We start from the raw sequence: 23,248 nt of genomic DNA on the forward strand, positions 1-23,248 counted from the left end.
GTGATGATATTAATTAACAAAAATGTCGATCTGAATGTGCAAATAATCAGGAATGATTCACAAGGAAGGTGGATCCTTTTGAATATGGTAGTGGATGAAAAAGAGATTTGGCTCATTAATCTATATGGTCCAAATCAGGATGATCCACACTTCTTCGAAAACATTTATACTAATTTATTGAACTTACAGGCAACAAATGATCTAATCATTATGGTAGGAGACTATAACACAGTGTTAAGTACCTCAATGGACCGTAAAGGTAATCACTCTACAAACTATCATCACTGTGCCCTTAAGGAAATCACAAATATTATGGACACATTAGAAATAGTGGATATTTGGAGACTAAAAATCCCCGACCTAGTGAGATATACATGGAGAAGACTTAATCAAGTTAGTCGTCTTGACTACTTTCTTGTCTCTTTCTCTCTTGCATCAAAGGTTAAAAAAGTTTTAATAGGAGACAGAATGCGATCGGATCATCATCTAATTGGCATTCACATAACTCTTATAGATTTTCCACATGGATGGGATATTGGAAATTGAATCAAAGTTTACTGGAGGACAACTTATTTTTAACTAAGACAAAATAATTTATAACTGAATTTTTCCAGTATAATATAGGTTCAGCAAATCCCCGTATTGTTTGGGATACCTTTAAATATACCTTCAGGGGTCACTCAATTCAATATTCATCAATAATAAAAAAGCAGTTTCTGGCTAAAGAAACAAGACTAACAAGGGAAATCCATGAACTAATAGTACAGGTAGATAGCAATAAAAATTATACTACAGAGATACAAAATAAGTTAGAGGAAAAACAAAAATAACTTGAGGAACTTATTCATCAAGAATGATCATTTACAAAAATTAAGCAAACTGGATGGAATATGGAGAAAAATGCACAAAATTCTTCAATACAGGACCACTAACAAAAAAAAAGTGCACTCGTTACTGAAGACGGAGTCATCTAGGATTCTTCAAATGATATTTTAAAAGAAGAAGCTAATTATTTTAGGCAGATGTTCTCTTTTCCGTCTCATCCTCTCCCACTGAATGAAGATTACGGTAAGGAATTCTTTCCAAATAATATAAAAAATGGAAAATTAACAAATGCACAGAAAGATCAGTGCGAAGGCCAAATTACAGAGTAAGAACTTTTTGAGGCTATTAAATCCTTTCAGTCTGGAAAAACCCCAGGCTTAATGGCATACAATGGTATATCAAGTATTTTTTTATATACTAAAACCCATTGTTAGAATGTTTTAACTACTCCTATAGAAATGGTAGTCTGTCAGGTACTCAGCAGGAAGGTCTGATTTCTCTATTATTAAAACAAGACCCAGATGGAAAATATAAAGACCCGGTCTATCTAAAAAACTGGAGGCCCCTTATACTTCAATGTTGTGATGCAAAAATACTAGCAAAATGCATAGCACTCAGAATTAAAAGGGTTTTACCAGGTATTGTTCATCCTGATCAGACAGGTTTTTTACATGGATGATACATTGGAGATAATATACGACAACTACTAGAAATAATAGAACATCAAACATATAAGAAGCCAGGAATGGTATTTATAGCGGATTTTGAAAAGGCATTTGATAAAGTAAGACTGGATTTTATTTATAAATGCCTGGATTTTTTCAATTTCGGTAATTCTCTTATAAAATGGGTAAAAATAATGTATAGCAACCCCAGGTGTAAAATAGTAAATAATGGCTACTTCTCAGAGAGTTTTGAATTGTCAAGAGGAGTTAAACAAGGGTGTCCGCTGTCACTATATATTCATTATGGCCATCGAAATGCTAGCTATTTTAAATCAGATCCAATAACAACATTAGAGGATTAGAAATCCAAGGCTAAAAACAAAGGTGTCCATGTTTGCCAATGACTCAAGTTTTATGTTAAGTCCGCAAGCTAGATCCCTGCAATGTCTCATTAAAGATCTAGATAACTTTTCTGTACTCTCTGGACTAAAACCTAATTATGATAAGTGTACAATATTACGTATTGGATCCTTAAAAATACAACTTTTACATTACCTTGCAGCTTATCTATAAAATGGACTGATGGTGAAGTAGACATACTCTGTATTCATATCACAAAAGATATAAATAAGCTCTCCACAATGAATTTCTATAGAAAACTTGTAAAAATAGACAAGATCCTGCAACCATGGAGAGGTAAATACCTGTCTATTTATGGAAAAATTGCCCTGATTAACTCCTTAGTCATATCTCAGTTTACTCACTTACTTATGGTGCTGCCTACTCCTGATGATTCGTTTTTGAAATCATATGAGCAAAAAAGATTTCACTTTATCTGGGACGCTAAACCAGACAAAATAAAACAAGCCTATCTATATAATGAATATGAATTGGGTGGGTTGAGATTACTAAATATAAAAGCACTAAACCTCTCTCTAAAAGCTTCACTCATTCAAAAGTTTTATTTGAACCCTAAATGGTTCTCAAGTAGATTAATAAGAAAAGCTTTGTTTAAAAATGGCCATTTTGCCTTTGTGCAGATTGCCATGTCTCATTTTTGATTAATTGAAAATGACACTTTTTTTCAAAGTATCTGTCTTTTTCAAACAAGCATTGCAGAGCTGGCTACAATTGCAATTTCATCCCCCTTTAAAGATAGATCAAATATTACAACAAATAGTATGGCTGAACTCAAATGTGCTGGTTGATAAAATACCTGTATTTATGGGAAAGATGTTTGAAAGGGGTATTTTGTTCTTAAATGGTATTGTAAATTGTAATGGTAGAGTTATGTCTTTCATGGAGTTATCAGAATTATACGGGAAGGTCTGCTCAATCCAAGAGTACAACCAATTGATTACAGCATTGTCCCAAAAATGGAGGAGGTGGGTGGCAGCGGGAGGAGGTAGGGAACTGGTCTGTCTGCCCAATATAAAGGATCAAAACTGGCAGAGGAATAAAAATAGCATAAATAGGAAAGTAACCAGTTTCATTTGAGGACCAGGATGTTGACAACTGTGCCATACAGATTGCAAAATAGTTGGGAAGAGATTTTTGATATACCGATTCCATGGTACAGGGTGTATGAGTTGATATATAAAACAACACAAGACTCAAGACTTTGTGCTTTTCAGCTAAAATTATTATATAGAAGTCTTGCCATCAACAAAATGTTGAATATTTGGGGCATAAAATCATTGAAGTTCTGCAGATTTTGTTGTGAGGATACAGACTCAATAGACCATTTATTTTGGTATTGCCCTCAGATAGCCTGTTTCTGGTGTCAGATTCAGGAATGGCTGAAAATGCATAGCATTGATCTAAAATTGACCCTAGAAATAGTACTGTTACAAGATCTGGAGAGACCGGGTCAGTCAATTACTAATATACTAATATTCTTAGTAAAATATTTATCTTCAACACGCAATCTGTAGATTCTATTTGATTAGATAGATTGAAATTGTACGTAAAACATCATAGCATAGTTGAAAGATATGTGTTGCATAGAAACACGAAGTGGGTGGCCAGCAGAGATAGACGGGATGGACTGAGGGAAGCTGAGGGTTGGTATGTGGAATTGGAGACAAGTGGGAGTGGAGTTGCTGTTTGAGAGAGAGAATGATGGTCAAAAGATAAAGAAAAAATGTCAAAATAAAACATAATAAAAGTATATTTCAATGACACTAAGTGGCAGTGTTTTTACAACTAATGCCGGTTTGCCTGAGGCTGATGCCATGCAGGTGTTTGTACACATGCGTATACAGACACTCTCATTCAAATAAACACATACAAGAACACACACATACATGTAATAGTGCCAGACATGCACACAAACATTTAAAGTAGGTATTACTGTTATGATTTCAGTTGTCCTTGATGTACTTTGTTTTAAATGTATTATTATTTGTATTTGTTTTGCATTGTTGTTTGCTGTTTTCTTCTGTCTTTTCCTTTTTTCTCTTTAGTTCATTCTCTTGGTTGCTGCTGCAGCATTCTGTGGCACGTTAGTGCTAGTTTGACAACCAGAGGGCATCTTTGAGAAGCATTTGACAGTCTTCCATATTGGCATTACTAGAGAATTTAAAACCTTTTTTGTAATAACATAGTATATGGGATTGATTTTAAGAAAGTTGGCTTAATTCACTTGATTATTATGATGTTTCTATTCTGAGAAAAACCCAAAAACGAAACCCTCAGGGTTTCCATTAGGATGGAATGAAAAACATATGGCGATGTATAACGTGGCGGTTGGGAGTAGGGTACAGCATAAGAGGATTGGAGGATTCTAAATGATTTGCCTTCATTAGACAACTTTGTTCCAATATTTCTGTAAATCAGTGATATTTAGTCCCATAGTAATTCGTTATGGATCCATAACGAAACAACATCTGCATTTTGAAAGACTATTTTTATCATTATTTTATTAACGAAAGCAAAAAGATGCTGATGAAGAAATACAGTACTCTACAGTATATACTTTTACATTTGGATAAAAAAAAGCATTTTGAATATGTAAGCCACCTGCATTTGTTTATTAGGCTACTGTGCAGTATGACAAGTAAACATAGCCTATAATACATACTGTAGTAAACATGGTAAAGTGCCTAATTCATTACATAAGGGAGAGCAGGCCATGTCTGTACTAGAGAATGCAGGCACCCGGGAGACCGGGGTTCAATTCCACGACGGGGAGGAAGGAGTTAGGATGTCCTTGTAAATAACAATTTGTTCTTAACTGATTCCATGTGTTTTTTCATAGTTGTGATGTCTTCACTATTATTCTACAATTTAGAAATTAGCAAAAATAAAGAAAAATCCTGGAATGAGTAGCTGTGTCCAAACTTTTGACTGGTACTTGCGTAATTAATTTGATTAATATTATGGTGTTTCTATTCCAAGAAAAATGAAAAACCCTCTGGGTTTCCGTTAGGATGGAACGGAAAATATGGTGCTGTACAACGTGACGTCGGCAGTACAGTACCTGGCTATTTAGTGAAAGAATCCCTGTGCCCTGCAGGCACGGCACTTGGGAGACCGGGGATCAGATCCCCAATGGGGAGGAAGGACTAGGCTGTCCTTGTAAATAATAATTTGTTCTTAGCTGACTTGCCTAGTTAAATAAAGGTTATACTAAGAGCATAACATTTCAGCACCCTAAATTTTCTAATTCTAGTGTAAACAATACCCAACAATACAATCCCCATGCTTGTCTCAGAGCAGTGCGAAACGGTGCTAAAATAGTTGTAGGCTTTTGCTTAAAATCCTATTGCTTCTTTAAATAATTACGATATGGTTGTCCTTGTTCAATAGAGCCATTGGACTTAAACTAGACAATTCAATTTCCAAAAGCAATTATAGCAATTACACTAGCTGTCCAAGTAATACTAGAGTGATCTATGCCCTGTGCTGATTTGTCGAACAGTAGCTGGTTGGCAAGTGAAAGTTGTAAACATGTTTCCAGAATACTTGTTATCACCATTTATCTTCCTCTTTCAGCGATACTTAGGAAGTGCCTGTTGCTAGCCTAGCGTCCCAGTCCCATTAGTCAGCAGCATCCCTGCCTACTTTTATTTGGAGCATTCCACTTTAGTCTGCCTTATCAGGGAACCTGAATAAACAGAGACACAGTCACACAGCACAGGCACAGCCACACATACAGTCCTTGTCCCAGACCCTGTGCATTCCTACCTGCAGCTTAGACAGGAGAACCTCTAGTCCGCTGGAGCTGCCAGGGGCTGCCATGCTGGGCCGTACTCGCTCTGGAGGCACACAGAGGTAAACAGAAAGGAAGATCAGACTAGAGCCAAGCCCACCTTAACAATACACACAGCCATCAAGCCATGCTAAGGCGACCATCAGCAGCAAGGACACATTGTCTTCCTGTGGATTTACTTAACAAGGAAACCCAGTGGAGCTGTGAGAGAGGGGCGTTCAGCTGTAGGCTGAAAATCTATCTCCACGGATCAATCCCTGTACTCTATTTGTTGCTGGACGTTGAGATTAGTTTCCTATAAAAAGGGCATGACAAGACTCATGGATAAAACAGAGCCTCTCACTCCACAGGAGTGTGCCCATTTTTATTTAGGGAAACACACAGGGTCTAGAGAGAGGAGTGGGTGGATGTGTGTATTATGTTTTGGTGGAGAGGTGTGTGTGGGGATGGCAGGAAGTGGACATTTGGACTGGCAAATGGGAAACAAAACAATGCACAAGTGTCATCATCTGTCTTGTTAGTGTTACGTCAGATGCAATTAAAAACATTTAGGGTGTAGGTTAGTAACTATAGAAGTCAACATGAATGACACACAATAAGAACATGAAAGACAATACAACTATCCTCTCACTTTTAACCTATGGTAAAATCTTCTGTGTTATCTATTTTGTAACACTTACGAACAATATGTCACACACATCCAGTGGTAACAAATATTTAAGAAACAGCACACAACCAACACACTGAGGATGCATAAGAAACACATTCGGTATTTGACTGCTTACAATGCCGCCTTCTTGGGCAGAATGATCGATTCACACTTACAGGGGCTAAATGTCTCACATGCATAATGGTGTTTTAAATGTCTCACATGCAGTGTTATTTAAAATGTTTCACTCGCATAGTGTCATTGGCATAGGGATGTTTGTGTTTGGGAAATATTGCATAGTGTGATTGGCGTCATGGGGAAAGAGTGGTGTAACGAATGGGTCAGTGCTATCTGGGATTCTTGAGACGTCCCTACCCTAACCCTAATCTTAACCATAACCCTTTTCTTACCTTAGCCTTACATCAACCATTTTACATTTCAACTTCAATGGGATAGGGACCAGTGGAGGCTCCTCAGAGGAGGACCTTCCTACTCAGTGAATTTCTTTAAAAAAAAAAGACATGCTTTTTAGATAAACCGTTACTTAATATATTCATGTCACCAAATAATTGCTTAAAACACTGTTTTGCAGTGAAGGTCAACAGTAGCCTCAACAGCACTCTGTAGGCTAGCACCATGGTGTAGCCGCAGGACAGCTAGTTTCCGCCCTCTTCTGGGCACATTGACTTCAATACTAAACCTAGGAGGCTCGTGGTTCTCACCCCCTTCCATAGACTTACACAGTAATTATGAAACCTTTCGTATGACGTACTCCAACCTATCAGAGCTTTTGCAGCATGAACTAACATGTCCACCCAATCAAAGGATCAGAGAATGAATCTAGTACTGAAAGCATAGCTACAGCTAGCTAGCACTGCAGTGCATAGCATGTGTTGAGTAGTTGACTCAAAGAGAGAAAAGACAATAATTGAACAGTTTTGAACAAATTCATTAAAAAAATGAAGGACAAGCAACAGAGAATGAGAGAGAGAGCTAGCTGTAGTTCATATTTTTTTCACTTTCATTTTCCTTAGCTAACGAATGCAGCTAGCTAGTTTAGCCTACTCAGACAACCGGCTCAAACAGAGAGGGATGCTATGTTACCTAGCTGGCTATGACTATCCAACACTGGGACTCTTCCAAGTCGAGGTAAGCTTTTGATTTTATTAATTTATTGCCACTGGGGACTGCCGGTGTAACTGCTAAACTACTTGTTAACACTTTACTGCATGATTGTAGCAGGTTTACTAAACGCGTTAGTTTTAGTAGCTATGCTGACTTGACGTTAGCTTTTATGGTGACAATGATTTAGGCTGTGTGTAGCGGTTAGAGGTTATGATAAGGTTTGGCTTGGAAAGGCTTTTTGCCTGGTCACAGACAGTTGATGTGTTGTGCACTGAAGTCCACAAGCAAAGGGAAATGGTGAGAGGAGGAGAGCGTGTAGATGTGAGAAGGAATTATCCAACAATCAAAGGTATAATGGTGTTCGTATGTGGCTACTATGAAAGTGAACTGAGTTTTCGTGTGATCAGGAGTGTATGCATTCCGTCGATTCTGGTGAAAAATGTTTCTTAAACGGAAGCAAACAAAACGGGAATAAACATATCTGAATTTGTCCAATAGATTCTCTTGTTTGCAACTGTTGGACTAATGATTACACCCTAGATCAGCTAAATGCAGGCAAGAAAGATTCTCCACATAATGCAAGGTGTCTGCATAACGAACTATTGAAGACAAATTTGTGTGACGCATAGAGGGGTACATTATGCATATTTTCCCATGATCATGTATGTCAATGTCAAAGGAGTTTGGGTCATTCCTACAATGCGGTTACTTTTGGACCTCATAACTTTTGGGGATGTTTTTGTATTCTATCAGAAAAAGGACGTTTGACAGTCAGAAAAACATATTGGTCAAGCTCGGGCACTTTTTTTAGATACATTTTCCAAACTGTTAGGTACATAATTCTAACAGGGTGGAACCACTGGTTTACCGGACACCCCATGAGCCTGTCATCAATGTCTATTCTTTTTATTTAATAAAACATATTGACAGTAACCCTCCAAAAAGTAATTCATAAACCTTTTTAATTTCCATATGTTCTGGGAAGCTGAGTGTTTGTTTCTTGGGCTTCAGGAATGTGACAGAAAAAGTGAAAAATAACAAATAAAATTAATAAAAGTGTCGTAACTTTACTTTCATTAATCTGATAACTGTTATTTATTTAATCCATTAACTATGTTTAGTTGTTACCCGATTAAATTAATCATGTAACAACTAACTCATTAGGAATTTGGGGCACCACAGAAGAGTTTGTTTAAAGAGTCACCATCTCACGAATTAAACTCTACGAGATATATATATATCTTATTAAGCATTACCTCTAATCATATCCTAACTCTGAACGTCGTAACCTCATGCATCAGGAAAAAAAACCTTACTCATGATTCAGTACCCCAGCAATTGGTTTATTTATTTACTAGCTAATTAAAAAGAAAACAGGATAACATACACACAATACATGAGAAGAAAGGTCCCTAGTGGACTGACAAAATATGGCAGCTTATACACAACAAATGAAGAGGGGTGGGGAGGAGAGAGAGAGAAAAACGACAGTCACTTATCAGCGATACATTCTAGGACTGTCCTCACATTAATCATATACCTGTATTAATCATTAATGTATTTATGTGTTAATGCTGTTCGCTGTTTCTCTGTCGGAGCCAATCACTTTAAGCACTCTGGTCGAAAAGGACAGTTCCATCATACTGACATGCTCTTCTGACCTCACTCAGGGTGAGGCTATATAATGTGAAAAGGATATGATTAGAAGTTCTCTTATGACTCCTAAAATCTCATTCCTATCTTAACAAAAATACTTTAATAAATGTTCATATCACACAGACAACTTACTGGATGGAAATTTGACAAAGGGATTATCCTTGCCAAATTACAGGATTTCGTTCATACAGTTTTTAATGACATCACAAAATGAAAAACAATGACATTAGTTTTCTACATCTACCCACTGACCATTCCCCAAATTCTTTGTTAGAATTATTGTTCCATTATTCACTTTTTGGGCATTAGAGTTTTGGGTGTGCAACAGTCTCTGAAGACAAAATACATTTCTTTAGCCCAGTGGTCACCAACCTTTTCTGAGTCAAGATCACTTTCGCAGTCAAAAAGCAAGCTGAGACCTACTGCTCAGATTTTTTTTTTTTTTTTTACATTAACCTGATACAAACCAGTTTTGTAGGAATGAGGTTTGGGCAGTTGGCCTAATACATTATCCCTGGATATTGGCTATATGATTGCCTGCCAATATTGTTAATCAGACCATATTATATTTCAAATCTCGAGCTTTGATAACAAAATAGATCAGTTGGTTTAGCACTTGTGAGGCACTGTGGAGCATGAATGGAAATTAATTGCTTTTTTATTTTAATGGACTGATGGTACACGAGGTCAAATCACGAGGTCAGTGATCTTCAGGTCGAAAAGTCAGAGCTCTAGAAAGATGCCCGAGTTTCCAACTTGGAATTCAGAATTGGATGACTGTTCAAAAACATTTTCCCAACTGCCTCTCACGTTCCCTGCTCTCTCCTTCCTTTCCTCCGGTGAGACTGATCAGAGAGAGGGGACAGTCTTCCACCTGATGGCGAAACTCGAGTCGCACCGCATCTGCCTCATGCACAAATTCATGTTATGACCAGAGAAAGTTAAATATTCCTTAATATTAAAATCGACATGACGAGCTGCTAATAACAATAAAACGCAGGGCTATCGATACTTGGCTACTCATTCATTGCAGCTGTGGCCTGAGCGGAAGTACGGAGAAGCACGTTTTGTAATAGTGTTGAATAAAAACAGTGACAGTGCTGAATATAAACTTAAACTCACTCATTAAAACAGCAGCTCTTCGTTGTATTCATTGACAGTCTCCCTGTGGTCATGGTTTTAAAAGTTATTAAATCTTACATAGGCTTGTAGCCTATTAAACCTGGCAGTGGCCAGGGTCATGGAAGCTCTGTAGCCACGGTGATTTGAGCTATCTGATTGGGCAGCACAGTAGGTGCACTCGATTTAGTCACAGATTTTCCGGGTCCACCGCAGAGTTTGACTCATGGGAACACTTTGCTTACCCGTTGTGCAGGACATTTGAATCAAGTGCACCTAATGGCAACAGTTCAACACGATTTAAAAAAAGGAGCACCAGCCTTTATCGTTCGTTGGCTTTTCTACAGAAATATTTGGTGATCAACTAGGAATGCCTTGAGATCAATCGCGATCGACTGGTTGGCGACCACTGCTTTAGCCAATACGAGAGTGAAAAGAGAAAGTTTCCCCCTCTAGAGATTTACAGCAGGGTGTGAACGGTGACCATCCAGCAGCTCCCCCTCTCCTCTCTGTGGGAAAGAGAGCAGCCTGGTTACTAACACCCCCCCACCAGTCTGATCTAACCCATTCTGATCTGACCCAGTCATGACAAAAGTATAAGGGGATATCAGTGAACAAATGCAGTGGTCAAGGCTACGATGGCGCTAGTGTAATGAATGGCGCTTACTCAGGTGTTCAAAATTCATATCAGACCAAGAGCTTAATGCTTCTTAAGTACTTGCTTATGAGTTTTAGCAGAATCGACAGTTACAGGGATGGTAAAAACATCTTGATTGCCGTAGCAACATCAGGGAAACTGGGAAGAAGGGAGTTGTGCTTCAAATACAGCAGTTCAGTAACATTTTCAATTGAGCCTCTCATTCTCTTTAGTTGCCAGCAGCCAATAAATTGGCAGACACAAACAGATTAGCATCTTTAGCAGACAACAGTTTGAGGGCATGAACAAAAAAAAGCTGTTTGCCATTTCATTCATACTGGTATATCTTGGCATGCATCATTCAAGACTAAGTTTAAATTGTGTGCAGTGCAATGGACATATAGTATAATGTACAATGTTGCAGGAAAGACTACTACTTTTCTATTTAAAGTGTCATTTTTATAAAACGTTTGTAAAAAGCGGCTAAATATGGTATATAGCTATAGACAGTACACAGCATAACGAAACGATCCCTAGTAACCTAGAGTTTTGAGGGTGGACTGGCTGTATTATTTCGCATTAATAGACAGGTTTTACACACAACTTTCTATCCAATCTGGGAGAGTGTGTGAGGATGTGTCACGTCCTGACCAGTAAAAGGGGTTATTTGTTATTGTAGTTTGGTCAGGGCGTGTTTTTCTGTGTGTTTTGGGGTTACATTCTATGTCCTTTTTTCTATGTTTGGTATTTCTTTGTTTTGGCCTGGTATGGCTCGCAATCAGGGACAGCTGTACATCGTTGTCGCTGATTGGGGGCCACACTTACGTAGCCTGTTTTCCTTTGGGTTTTGTGGGTGGCTAATTTCTGTTTAGTAGACCTGACAGAACTGTTTGGCTGTCGTTTTCTCTTTGTTTATTGTGTTCTCAGAATATATATATTAAATGATGAGCACTCACCACTCTGCGCCTTGGTCTACTCCATTCAACAGCCGTTACAGGATGGCTCATGTCATGCAGGTTCAGGTAGCCTATACAGGACAGTTGTATATAAAAAATGGTAGCTGATTAGTGTTCTGTTGCATTTAACATTTATTTTTCAATCTGCAATGTTTGAATGTAACTTTAATTACTGAACGAGTAATTACATTATTGCCACCCGCCAGCTGTCTAAAAATGGCAGCATTGCGACACCGTGTATAGCTTCCTGAAATGTTAGGCTTAACATGAGAAAAAGACAACCAAATAGGCCTACCAATAAAAAAAATCCATTAGCTAATGCAAAGCCCTTGCAACGCAAAGCCTATTATTGAGTCGATAGGCATGCAGCCGCATAGACATGCCACAATTTCAGCACCATGGACAGTGAATTCCAACGTTGCAGGGGACCAGAGAAACTGCGTTACGCCAGTGGGTGGTACCTAACAGGGTGGAAATTTGGAGCCTAAATTAGCCATAGCTCTGTGAGTGAACAAGACTGAGCTAACATAATGAACGCTTGGACAGGATTTTAACTTCTCTATCAAACACATTTTTACATTTTAAAATGATAATTCTCTGTAATTTATCCTAACAGGGCAGAAATGAGTGGGACATACAGAATATCCACCTGAAAAAAATTGCTAAATTAATATAAAAACACTCAGTTTTAACTTTGCACCATTGTTTTTCCACCAAAGAAATTATGACACTTCCTGAATGTGGTGTCATTGTAGGAAGGGGTTGATTTCTTAAATGGAGAATTTTAACAAACTAACAGGGTGGAAAGTGATATTAGGCACGCACAGAAAATCTTCATAATAATAAAAGACAATAATCATGAAAAAAACATTGAGAGAATTTATCTAGGACTAAAATCAATGAAGAAAGATTTTAAATTTTGTATCTTACGGCTAATATTTCTTGTGGAAGTTGATGAATAACTCCAAAAACGCCTACATACACTGAAAAGAAAGTGTTCAAAATGCATAAAATTCCCTTTTAAAGATCCATATTTTTGTGTTAAGGTAAAGGACACCTCACCTTAAATTTAAAGTCTTTTGGAATCCACATTTTACTCTAAATAAGAAGCAATATTTCCTGGGGACAGAAAAGGCACCGCACAGTAGCAATGTTTATACGAGGTACATGACACTTTAAGAAATGTTTCAGGCACCACATTCAGTGCAAAATGCTGTTCCACAAGTGGTCAGTGCCAGTAGGGATATCAGTGAAGATACAGTTACAAAAGCCTGAGTTACACACACTCTCATGAGAGAGATCATACAAAGGTGAAGTGTCCTTGCTTTTGAAAATGTATCCTCTTCTTCTTTAGGTTTCCCTTATGTTTATAGTGGTTGGGATTGACAGGTCTTTGACTCAGGCCCTTGTGAAGAGAGCAAAGTCTTGGTAGAGAGAGGGGAGGGAACCTGATGCCAAAAAAGGCAGACTCAAGCCCAATTGGTGGGCTAACACAGAAATCATTGCCTCAGTTCGTACACACCGACTTCCCCCCCAAAAAAACTCCCTTTAGAGGCCCACAGTAAGAAGATCCTATCCTTATGACATGGGCCATCCTCCCCAAGCCCTGGCTCATCTTTATTAAGTACTCATTAAAAGATCATATGAAGACAGTGTTTCATCTAATCATATGACAACACTGTAATGGGCCCTATTCCTCCTCAAAACCCAATCAATGTATGGCTCCATGGTGAAGAGAAAGGCAGAGTAAGTATGTAAGAGCTGGCTATTTCTACCATGTGAATTAGAGAAAGGATGGAGAGGAGAGGCTGTAAATTATGAGCGATGACAGCAGGGTAGGCCAGGAGGAACTTTCTGGACATAATTGATTCATTTAACTTTGTGTTTTTTCTGCAGGAATATGGAATTCTGGGGATAATACTGATCTGGTATCAGTTTAACGGAAGTCCCACTCACCCGGCCTAGGACATAAACAGAATAGGACCATGGGGGGGGGGGGGGGTTGGCATTGCCCACCCAAAATGTAATGTACACTTTCAAAAGTACTATCATGCCACCATCTTCACTACCTTTATACTTTTCAGTGTTGCAAGAGGTCTTAGAAGACAGTATTTAGCATTAAGTTTGAGTGTAAAGCCTTTGACTTCTTGAGATATCTAACAACCTACACAGAGTATACCAAACATTAGGAACACCTAATATTGAGTTTCACTTGCACCCACCACTTTAGCCCTCAGAACAGCCTCAATTCGTCGGGGCACGGAATCTACAAGGTGTCGAAAGCGTACCTCAGGGATTTTGGCCCATGTAGACTCCAATACTTCTCACAGAATCTGTTGAGCATGAAAAACCCAGCAGCGTTGCAGTTCTTGAGAGAAACTGGTGCGCCTGGTAGCTACTACCATACCCCATTCAAAAGGCACTTAAATCTTTTGTCTTACCCATTCACCCTCTGAATAGCACACATACACAATTCATGTCTCAATGCTTAAAAATCCTTCTTTAACCTGTCTCCTCCCCTTCTTCTACACTGATTTATGTGGATTTAAAACAAGTGACATCAATAAGGGATCATAGCTTTTACCTGGATTCACATGGTCAGTCTACGTCATGGAAATTGCAGGTGTTGGTAATGTTTTGTATACTCAGTGTATAGGCCTACTGTTGATGTGTCATTAGAGAGCATAAAGGGCAATTCCACGATAATGGAATCATGCTGAAAGACAGATTTTTCACTTTAAAATGTATTCCAAACAAAAACCATTGATTTAAAAAGTTTTACAAACCAGACAACTCTATGCACCATGACTACCTTGAACAATTTACAGAGTAAAATAAAAAATATTTTAAAAAAAATACTGGAAAAACTGTGCAGATGCAAAGTTTGGTAACAGAATTATGGTAAAATCTCCTTCATTTTTATTCTGTTTGCTATCTGCACAGTTCTTCCAGTAATTGTGTTTTTGTAAAAAATCTGTGAAAATTGTAAAAAGTAGTCCTTGTGCATAGAGTTCTAAGTTTTATTAAATATTGAAATCAACGTTTTTGTTCGGTATACATTTTAAAGAGTCAGCATAAATCCGTTGCCATGGAAAAGCTCAAACATAATCAACTGTTTAATCAACTGCTTTTATCTCAGTTGACTGGCCTGGCCTTAGAACTGTTTTCCTGTGACCTCTAACATTAATTAAAGGACAACCTCTATGTCCATACTTGAGGTTTGTCAGAGATACTGTAACAACCACTACTGTACATAGCACATACTGTAGCAAATCCTCTCCATAAATATGTCATCCAGATAGACACGCGTCTAGGGAAACAAGGTGCCGTATTCTCTGATAGCAGCGGCCGAGGTCAAACTCAAGGCTTAATGATGTGCTATGATGCTGGATGATAAAACGGGAAGGCTTAGCTTACCCATCCGTATCACTGATGAGCTCTGACTGATGAATGACTAAGGTGTTTTCTAACGCCATACGTATTTCAGCTGTTCATCAGAGGGTACATGTCCTTAGACGTTGCTTGCTATTGAGCTAAAACAAGACTCAAACCAATAATGTCTATCATGATGGCCAATGTTTAACAGACTGATGGACCACTTTTGAATGAACTTTAGGATTGCTTTTTCTGGATTGGAATTAGGTATCAATATACTAAAATCAGTCTAAAGAGCTGTCTTTGGCATTTCTAGCCTCATGACAACGTCCTTGAAGAGTGATTCTTCTTGTATGTCCAGTTCTTTCTATAATCTATATAAAACTATTGCTGCTTAGCTTAGAAGAAAATTCATATTAATTGATCAAAATCATCCAGTAAAAATGTGGTGTAACTCTGGACAAACTCTGGACAGGTAGATAATATATCAGCAGCTATGAACTTTCCTATCCATTTTCCATTGAATTGACATGTCATGTTTTGGCATATTTCCACAGGTGGGGGCTTGGGATGCACGTATGGCTTGTCCATGTGGTCCCTAATGTGTAAGTTGCATATGGTGCCCGATCTAAATACTAGACGGCAGTACACCTGTCCTTGCTCAATCCAATCACGGTGGTAGTAATGTTATACAAGCGGTGTACAGATTATGCCAACTTTGTTACAAAAGGTGTTTACCGTTATCCAACAAACAGATTGGGAAATAGTTGTGTGTGTGTGTGTATGGGGCTATCTATAAATAAATGGGGCCAATTTGTGACATTGGGATCGAAATTTCAAAATGGTTAGAAACAAAATAAATAGGATTTTCATGCAGTTCCACATGTATACTTAGAAGAATAAAAGTGAATATATGCAAGTTGACCCATAGGCCTAGGACAATATACTGAATAGGGATGCACCGATATTACATTTGGGGCTGATACCGATACTAAACATTTTAGAGGCCTTTTTTAAGCATTCTAGTACAAACACACACCAAAAAGCTTTGTTGGCATTTACCTATGTCCCCATTACCAATATAATCAAAACTTATTTCTTTCACTTATTGCTGTGCTGTTTCATTGTTTTAATTTGTTCAGTCTCAACCAGGATTTCATCCATACATGTCAGGCAGTGAAGTGTCAGCTCTGTCTGTCCGAGGCCTCTCTTCCTTCCTCAGTGTGCACTATCACTGTGTCCGTTTCCATCTTGTCCAGCTGTGTCTAACATATAATGTAAACCCCGTTTCTTGTCTGCATCGAAGTAGCGGTCTTTGTACCTAGCATCGAGCATAGTGGCGACACAGTAAAGAGGCTCAGAGAGAATGCCACCAAATCGCTTGTTCACAGCCTCTTGTAGAGTACTTTTGCAAGTTAACCCCAGGTCTTTGTCGGCAGTTTTTTGAGACGGCATTTCAATGCCATTACATAGGGTATCACGTCTGCTACAGACGCAGTTGATGAGCTTATTTCTTGAGTCAGTTGTTCGAATGGAGCTAGGAGCGTGTTCTAAATTGTATTTTAATGTTTAAGGACTCTTGGAAGATTAGTCCAAATGGGGACGAAAAGAGATTCAAATAAATCAATACTGAGTATATAAAATTTTGTGCATCCCTAATACTGAAAACATTTATAACACCTGCTCTTTCCATCATATAAATTGACCAGATGATTCCAGGTGGGAGATATTTTTATTTTTTTAAATCATCTTTATTTAACTAGGCAAGTTAGTTAAGAACACATTCTTATTTTCAATGATGGCCGAGGAACAGTGGATTAACGGCCTTGTTCAGGGGCAGAACGACAGATTTTTTCCCTTGTGAGCTCAGGGATTCGATCTAGCAACCTTTCGGTTACTAGTCCAACACTCTAACCACTAGGCTACCTGCCGCACCTATGATCCCTTATTGGTGTAATTTGTTAAATCCACTTCAAAATCAGTGTATATGAAAGGGAGGAGACAGGTTAAAACATTATTTTTAAGCCCTGAGACAATTGAGACATGGATTGTGTTTGTGTGCCATTCAGAGGGTGTATGGGCAAGACAAAAGATTTAAGTGCCTTTGAACGGGACATGGTAGTAAATGCCAGGCGCACCAGTTTGTGTCAACTGCAAAGCTACTGGGTTTTTCACGCTCAACAATTTACCGTGTGAATGTTCCACTACCCAAACGACATCCAACCAACTTGATACAACTGTGTAGCCTATATGGGCAACGCAGATACACATAAAGCCATGAATAGTGGTATCATTAACATTTCAGTAAAAGCATTCTTCCCCAATACATGAACACAAATATGACCAAAGAAACTAAACAAAAACACAAATGTGACCATACATTGTGTGCATCACACCAATTTGAAGCCAACATTAGATGTTGTCGTCCTCATAATAACCGCATGTGGTTTCACCGCAACAGAGTAGCGCAACACCCTTCAATTGAAGCAGCGGTAAACAAACGAAAGTGGCCACATCTCTTACAAAACTTGTTTTTTTTTTATGAAATCATGGACAATAAGGGAGCAGGAAAACGTATAAATTGGCTACAATAATTACAAGGACTTTTCAAGCACCAAATTTAGTTTCAAGGTAGGTCTATTCCAGTACTTGCATTTCTGAGCTCCACATTTAAGTTCAAGTAGGCTAATTCAGGCCCCTTGTATTGTTTAAAATTGCAGGTGTAACATGGAAAACAAAATGTATGTCAAATTATTTCATTACCAGATCATAATGTGAATAAGCCTATGCTATGTCATTTGTCATTATATCCAGAATAAGTAATAGGAATAGCGTTGGGTGTTGTGCAATAGTCTATCCTATACACATGCGCACAGTAGAATCGGTGTCCAATCCGAGGCACAAGAACATATTACCTGGGTGCTTTCTGTTATATCTAACGAGGCCATGCTGTAAATTAAGCATACAACAGATGATCAACCTCAATTCACTAGGGATAATAGATCCAATGTGGATCTAGGCACAACCGTCTTCACTGGCATAATGAATGAGACACCAAAATATTCTGGACATTCCTCACAAACAGTAACGGACTGGCCACTGGGAGCACCAGGAGAATTCCAGGTGGGCTGGTCAATCTCTGGGCCGGTGGTCCGCCTGCATTATACATGCAGGCGAACCCCCCCAGTGTTCAAACCGGCTAGCGGAAAAACTCAAATTTGACACCTAACAAAGCTCTGAATGCCTAGATGTCACCATCCTGTGGGGATTTTGTGGGAAATGGCAATCACTTGATGTTGTATACATTTTAGCATTTTCATTTGATTCTGATTGCTTTTGCCTTGTCGTTCTAAATGCTAAATTTTATTAGACATATACAAACGTTGATTAGCGAATTTTATTTCATGTCTATACAGCCATTGGTGGCAAATAGTATACATATTGTAAAACCAATGAAGTCCTTTCCCTCTCAAATTCATATTTTGTGCGGGAGAATATGGCTACAGTGATTTGCTAGCTATGATCCTCATCACCACGGTTCCTACCACTTCGCCTCTTACTAGACAACGCATTGAAACTCAACATCATGCCAACAGTCCGGTGTGAACGGTGAGTAAAGACACAAAAAAACGTGTTGTGTTGTCATTCATTCACTTGATATGAAATAGTGGGGCTGCTGCTGTGTTTTTGTAGTTCTCCAAAATTGGGCCTTTATATATTATTTTATTCATATCCAAGTTGATGGTAGGTCCAGTCCAGTTTCAGTGGATGTGAGCATTGATGTTGATGACAGGCCCAGTCCAGTTTCAGTGGAAGAGAGGAGTCAGGGAAGGCCAGGATGCCAGACAAACTTTTGATTATTTCAAGAGACCCAAGTCAGATGACCTAAAAACAACAAAATTGTTTCCACCCTATGCAGGAATAAATACAAAATAAATAAAAAACTGTGGTACAGAGGGTTTTCTGTTTTAAAGACGGCACCAATCGGAAATGGCTGTCATACAAAGAAAGCCATGTGTTCAATTTGTATGGCATTTGCGAAGTCTGACAGCAGTATTTTTATGAGTGGAATGACGGATTGGAAACATGTTCACCAAAGGGTAGAAGAGAATGAGAAGAGCAACATGCACCGAAGTAGTGCTGAGGCATACTTTTTAAGGTCCTCCAAAGCAGACATTCAAAGTCTGCTCAGTGGCAGTCAGGTGTCTGCCCACAGAGAGCAGGTATGCAGGAGAAGGCAGGTGTTGGAACATGTCGTAGACATAGTGAAAGTCATTGGCAGTTACAAGGGGATGCCGTCTGAGGCTGCGTATACATTAGAAGACACCAGTATCGATCACAGTCATTTTTTGGAGATGATATTACTGCTGGGAAAGTATGACATCTGCTTGAAAGACATTGCTGTGTTACTCCGTGAATGCTACCAAAGGATGGATGTTTGGGAGAAGAAGAGCCAGGACACGTGACACAGACACCTATCTCCAATCGGAGAAACACGCTGGTGGGCTAAGGATAGTGTTTTGAAGAAGGTCTTTTGATCCTTTGGAAAACCAGACCAGGGTCTCTATGTTGAAGTACTCCTCACACCATCAGCCATACAAGGACAGGCCAACATGAAGACAACTGTTTGGGTGAAGGCAAGAGGATTTATTGAGGCTCTTCTCTGGTATGAGACGATACCGACAGCTCAAATATTTCTTCAGATATTTGAGAACACGTCACCACTGTCCAAATATCTGCAGACAAGTGGGTTGGACATCATGTCTGCCCATCGAATGGTTGTGGCTACACAGGAAACCCTGAAAAGGCATGTCAAGAGACTGACACCATTAAGGCAGTTATAGACACATTTGTTCAGTTTGCAAATAAGAAGATCAAAAGAACAGGATGAGGACACAGAGCTGGAAGAGGTGGAAGCCACTGCCACAGAAACAGGCCAGAAAAAAGGAAATCATGTCTGGAGATGTGGCTCAAGATGAAGGTTTGACAGAGGCAGAGAGTGCCTATAAAGGCCACAATCAAATTATGGATACAGTCACAAATAGAAAGCGCCTATGGATACTGTCTCATGGTACTCTATATGCTGATCTAGCCCTTCTGGACCCTAGAAACTTCTCCCAAATAACATCCAATGGTCTTCCAGAGACAGCCCTTCAAGAGCTCAGCAAATGTTTTCTACGATTTGATAGCCGAACTGTTGACAATTTGCAGTGTGAGCTGAGGAGCCTCACTGTACAGTGGGAAAGACCGAAAAGTTCAGGATTGGAGAAATACATGACCAGGACAGGGGAGGATGGCCCTGATGGAAATGAAGGTGAGGTGGAAATGAAGAATAAATGCTGCTCATCCTGCAAAGAATGTCCACTGTGTTACCAGATGCAGACACGGTACAACCTGCTGACTGATGCATATCATATCCTTGGCCTTGGATACAAGTTCTTACTCACCCTCTCAGTTACCCAGGTAGCTTGTGAGCAAAGTTTCTCTACTTTAAAGTATATCAAGAGCAGACTCAGGAGCACTCTCTCACAGAACACCTAGAGGCCTTCATGCTGATGGCCACCAAGAAGGACATCCTAATAGCCCTAGATACTGACATGGTGATCGATAGAGTTGCAGAGAAAAGCAAGCTGTTGAGAAAATTGCTCCTCCACAAGGTAGTTGCGACATATTTCCTGTAACTTGCTTACTTACCATTATTTTACTCCTACATTTCTTATGTCTCTTTTTCTTTCTTTCATTTTTGCTATCCAATACTTTGACAGCGTGGAGACAGCCACCTGACACTGAGCAGCAGTTAGACAGTTCTATGTTTCAGTGAGTATTGTGGATATTATAGCATCTCTTTATTACTTCGGGCTTCAGGTGATGTAGATGAATCATGACTCATGATGGCTTGTGCTGCTCTCTTATAGGTTACGTTGGTCACGCCCTGATCTGTTTCACCTGTCTTTGTGATTGTCTCCACCCACCTCCAGGTGTCACCCGTTTCCCCATTAGTCCCTGGGTATTTTTTTCCAGTGTTCCCTGTTTTCTGTTACCATTTTGTCTTGTCAAGTCAACCAATGTGGTTTTCTTATCTCTCTTTTTCTAGTCCTCCTGGTTTTGACCTTTGCCTGTCTTGACTCTGAACCCACCTGCCTGACCATACTGCCTGCCCTGACCTCGAGCCTGCCTGCCGTTCTGTACCTCCTGGACTCTGACCTTGCTTATGATCTTTTGCCTGTCCACGACCATTCTCTTGCCTGCCCCTTGGATTATAATAAATATCAGAGACTCGAACCATCTGCCTCCCGTTTCTGCATCTGGGTCTCGCCCTGTGCCCTTATAACGTTCTATGTTTGGAGAGGTGTTCAACCATTGTTTTTTGGAAGGTGTACTCCCATGACTTAAAGCCAGCCAGCTGACCCTGAGCAGCAGTTACAGTTCTATGTCTCAGTAAGTATTGTGTATATTTGAGTCTCTTTTTCACTCTAGGCTTCATGTGATGCGAGGTAGTTCAATCATGACAAATACAGTGTGTTCTGTAGAAGTTTTATAACAATGTGCAGCGTTTGTGTGTGTTCTGCAGCCTTTTTAAAGTAGTACTGCATAGTGATCAATGGTTGTGATCCAGCTATGTGGTTGTATTAGGGGCTGATCGTGTGTGTGTGTGTGTGTGTGTGTACGTGCATTAGCAGGGCAGCCGTGGTGGAGTATACGGAGGCCGGTTTTGGTGGTCCGGTCTGGATCAAAGTCCAGGGCCTTTTTTTTTCTTCTTTTTTTAAATTATTTTTTTTACTCCCAGTTCGTCCCTGCTTGCAAACACCTTTTTTACAGCACTTGTGATAGTGCATGCAATGCAACAGCCCAACAGCTCTTCGTCACTTGGCAGTCATTCGGAAAATTCCTTCCTGGATCAGATGATTTGTGAAAGTATCACGGTGTAACTAATCAGCTGGGAACCAAACGTGCCTCCAAGTATTATGCATAATTGTTGATGAACCACGTTAATGCCCACATCGATTTAGGTTTTAAGTATGAAGGTAAGGTGACTCTCTTCGGTTAGCAGCATTCTATTTTGACAATTGCATTTATTTCGGATTTGTGTGCCCTAAAATGTTTTCACCCCGTAACATAAGGAGACACAAAATGTTATGTAATACTCTCTCTGCTATGCTAAGCCACGGCCATGTTTTTACTATCTTCAGAGACCAATCACAACTGTCTGTTGGACCTGTAGCAGGACCCATAGCGGGGAAACACTGACAGAAAGGATTCCTTGGACAGAATGGCTTGAATGATGTCAGGTTGGGATTAACGCTGTGAACTTTTAACGGGGAAGCAAAGGGCATTGTGAAGTTCATGGGCTAAAGAGTTGGCAGTAAGCTGGGTGGGTGACAGCAAACAATTAAGGTGGGAAAGGGGAGAGCGCTAAGGCTTCAAAGATCTCAGGGGGTCAGGCTGAAGGGCAGGACACAGGGCTTGAATAAGAAATAGGGTGGAAAAAAACTCTACTGTACATTCAACACATACACTGAGTGTACAAAACAGTAGGAACACTTGCTCTTTCCATGACAGACTGACCAAGTGAATCCAGGTGAACACTATGATCCCATACTGATTTCACTTGTTAAATCCACTTCAAATCAGTGTCGATGAAGGGGTGGAGACAGGTTAAAATATGATTATTTTTTTTTTTAAGCCTTGACACCGCTGAGACATGGATTGTGTATGTGTGCCATTCAGAGGGTGAATGGGCAAGAAAAAAGATTTAAGTGCCTTTGAATGGGGTATGGTAGTAGGTGCCAGGCGCGCTGGTTTGAGTGTGTCAAGAATTGCAGCGCTGCTGGGATTTTCACTCCCAACAGTGTCTGTTTTGTACACTGTGTATAGCTAGGCCTATATATAGTCCATCACATTTTAACATATTCAAAAACCACATCAGCTGTTGTGAAATATTATCTTGCTGTAAGCCGTTTCTAAACATGTACGTGAAATGCAACCGCTAATCAGATGAAATAAAGAGCTTATATTTGTTTCTTTAAT

The 23,248-nt window shown here is 39.4% G+C and overlaps 2 long non-coding RNA genes across 2 annotated transcripts in view; one reads left to right on the forward strand and one right to left on the reverse strand.

The window, feature by feature from the left end:
- Positions 1-21,529, forward strand: part of LOC106573626 (uncharacterized) — a 38,278-nt gene extending 16,749 nt beyond the window's left edge. Inside the window, exon 5 of the long non-coding RNA XR_001321391.3 lies at positions 21,315-21,529. This is a non-coding gene — a long non-coding RNA (uncharacterized LOC106573626). The remainder of the gene's footprint in view (positions 1-21,314) is intronic.
- LOC123727818 (uncharacterized) lies at positions 8,606-21,407 on the reverse strand. Its single transcript, XR_006759749.2, has 3 exons — positions 20,915-21,407; positions 11,846-11,916; positions 8,606-10,761 (listed from the first exon to the last, which is right to left on the reverse strand). It is a non-coding gene; the product is annotated as an uncharacterized LOC123727818 (long non-coding RNA).
- Positions 21,530-23,248: the final 1,719 nt, after the last annotated feature.

This window comes from Salmo salar, chromosome 16 (assembly GCF_965601325.2).
Source record: "Salmo salar chromosome 16, fSalSal1, whole genome shotgun sequence".
NCBI classification, from domain to species: domain Eukaryota; kingdom Metazoa; phylum Chordata; class Actinopteri; order Salmoniformes; family Salmonidae; genus Salmo; species Salmo salar.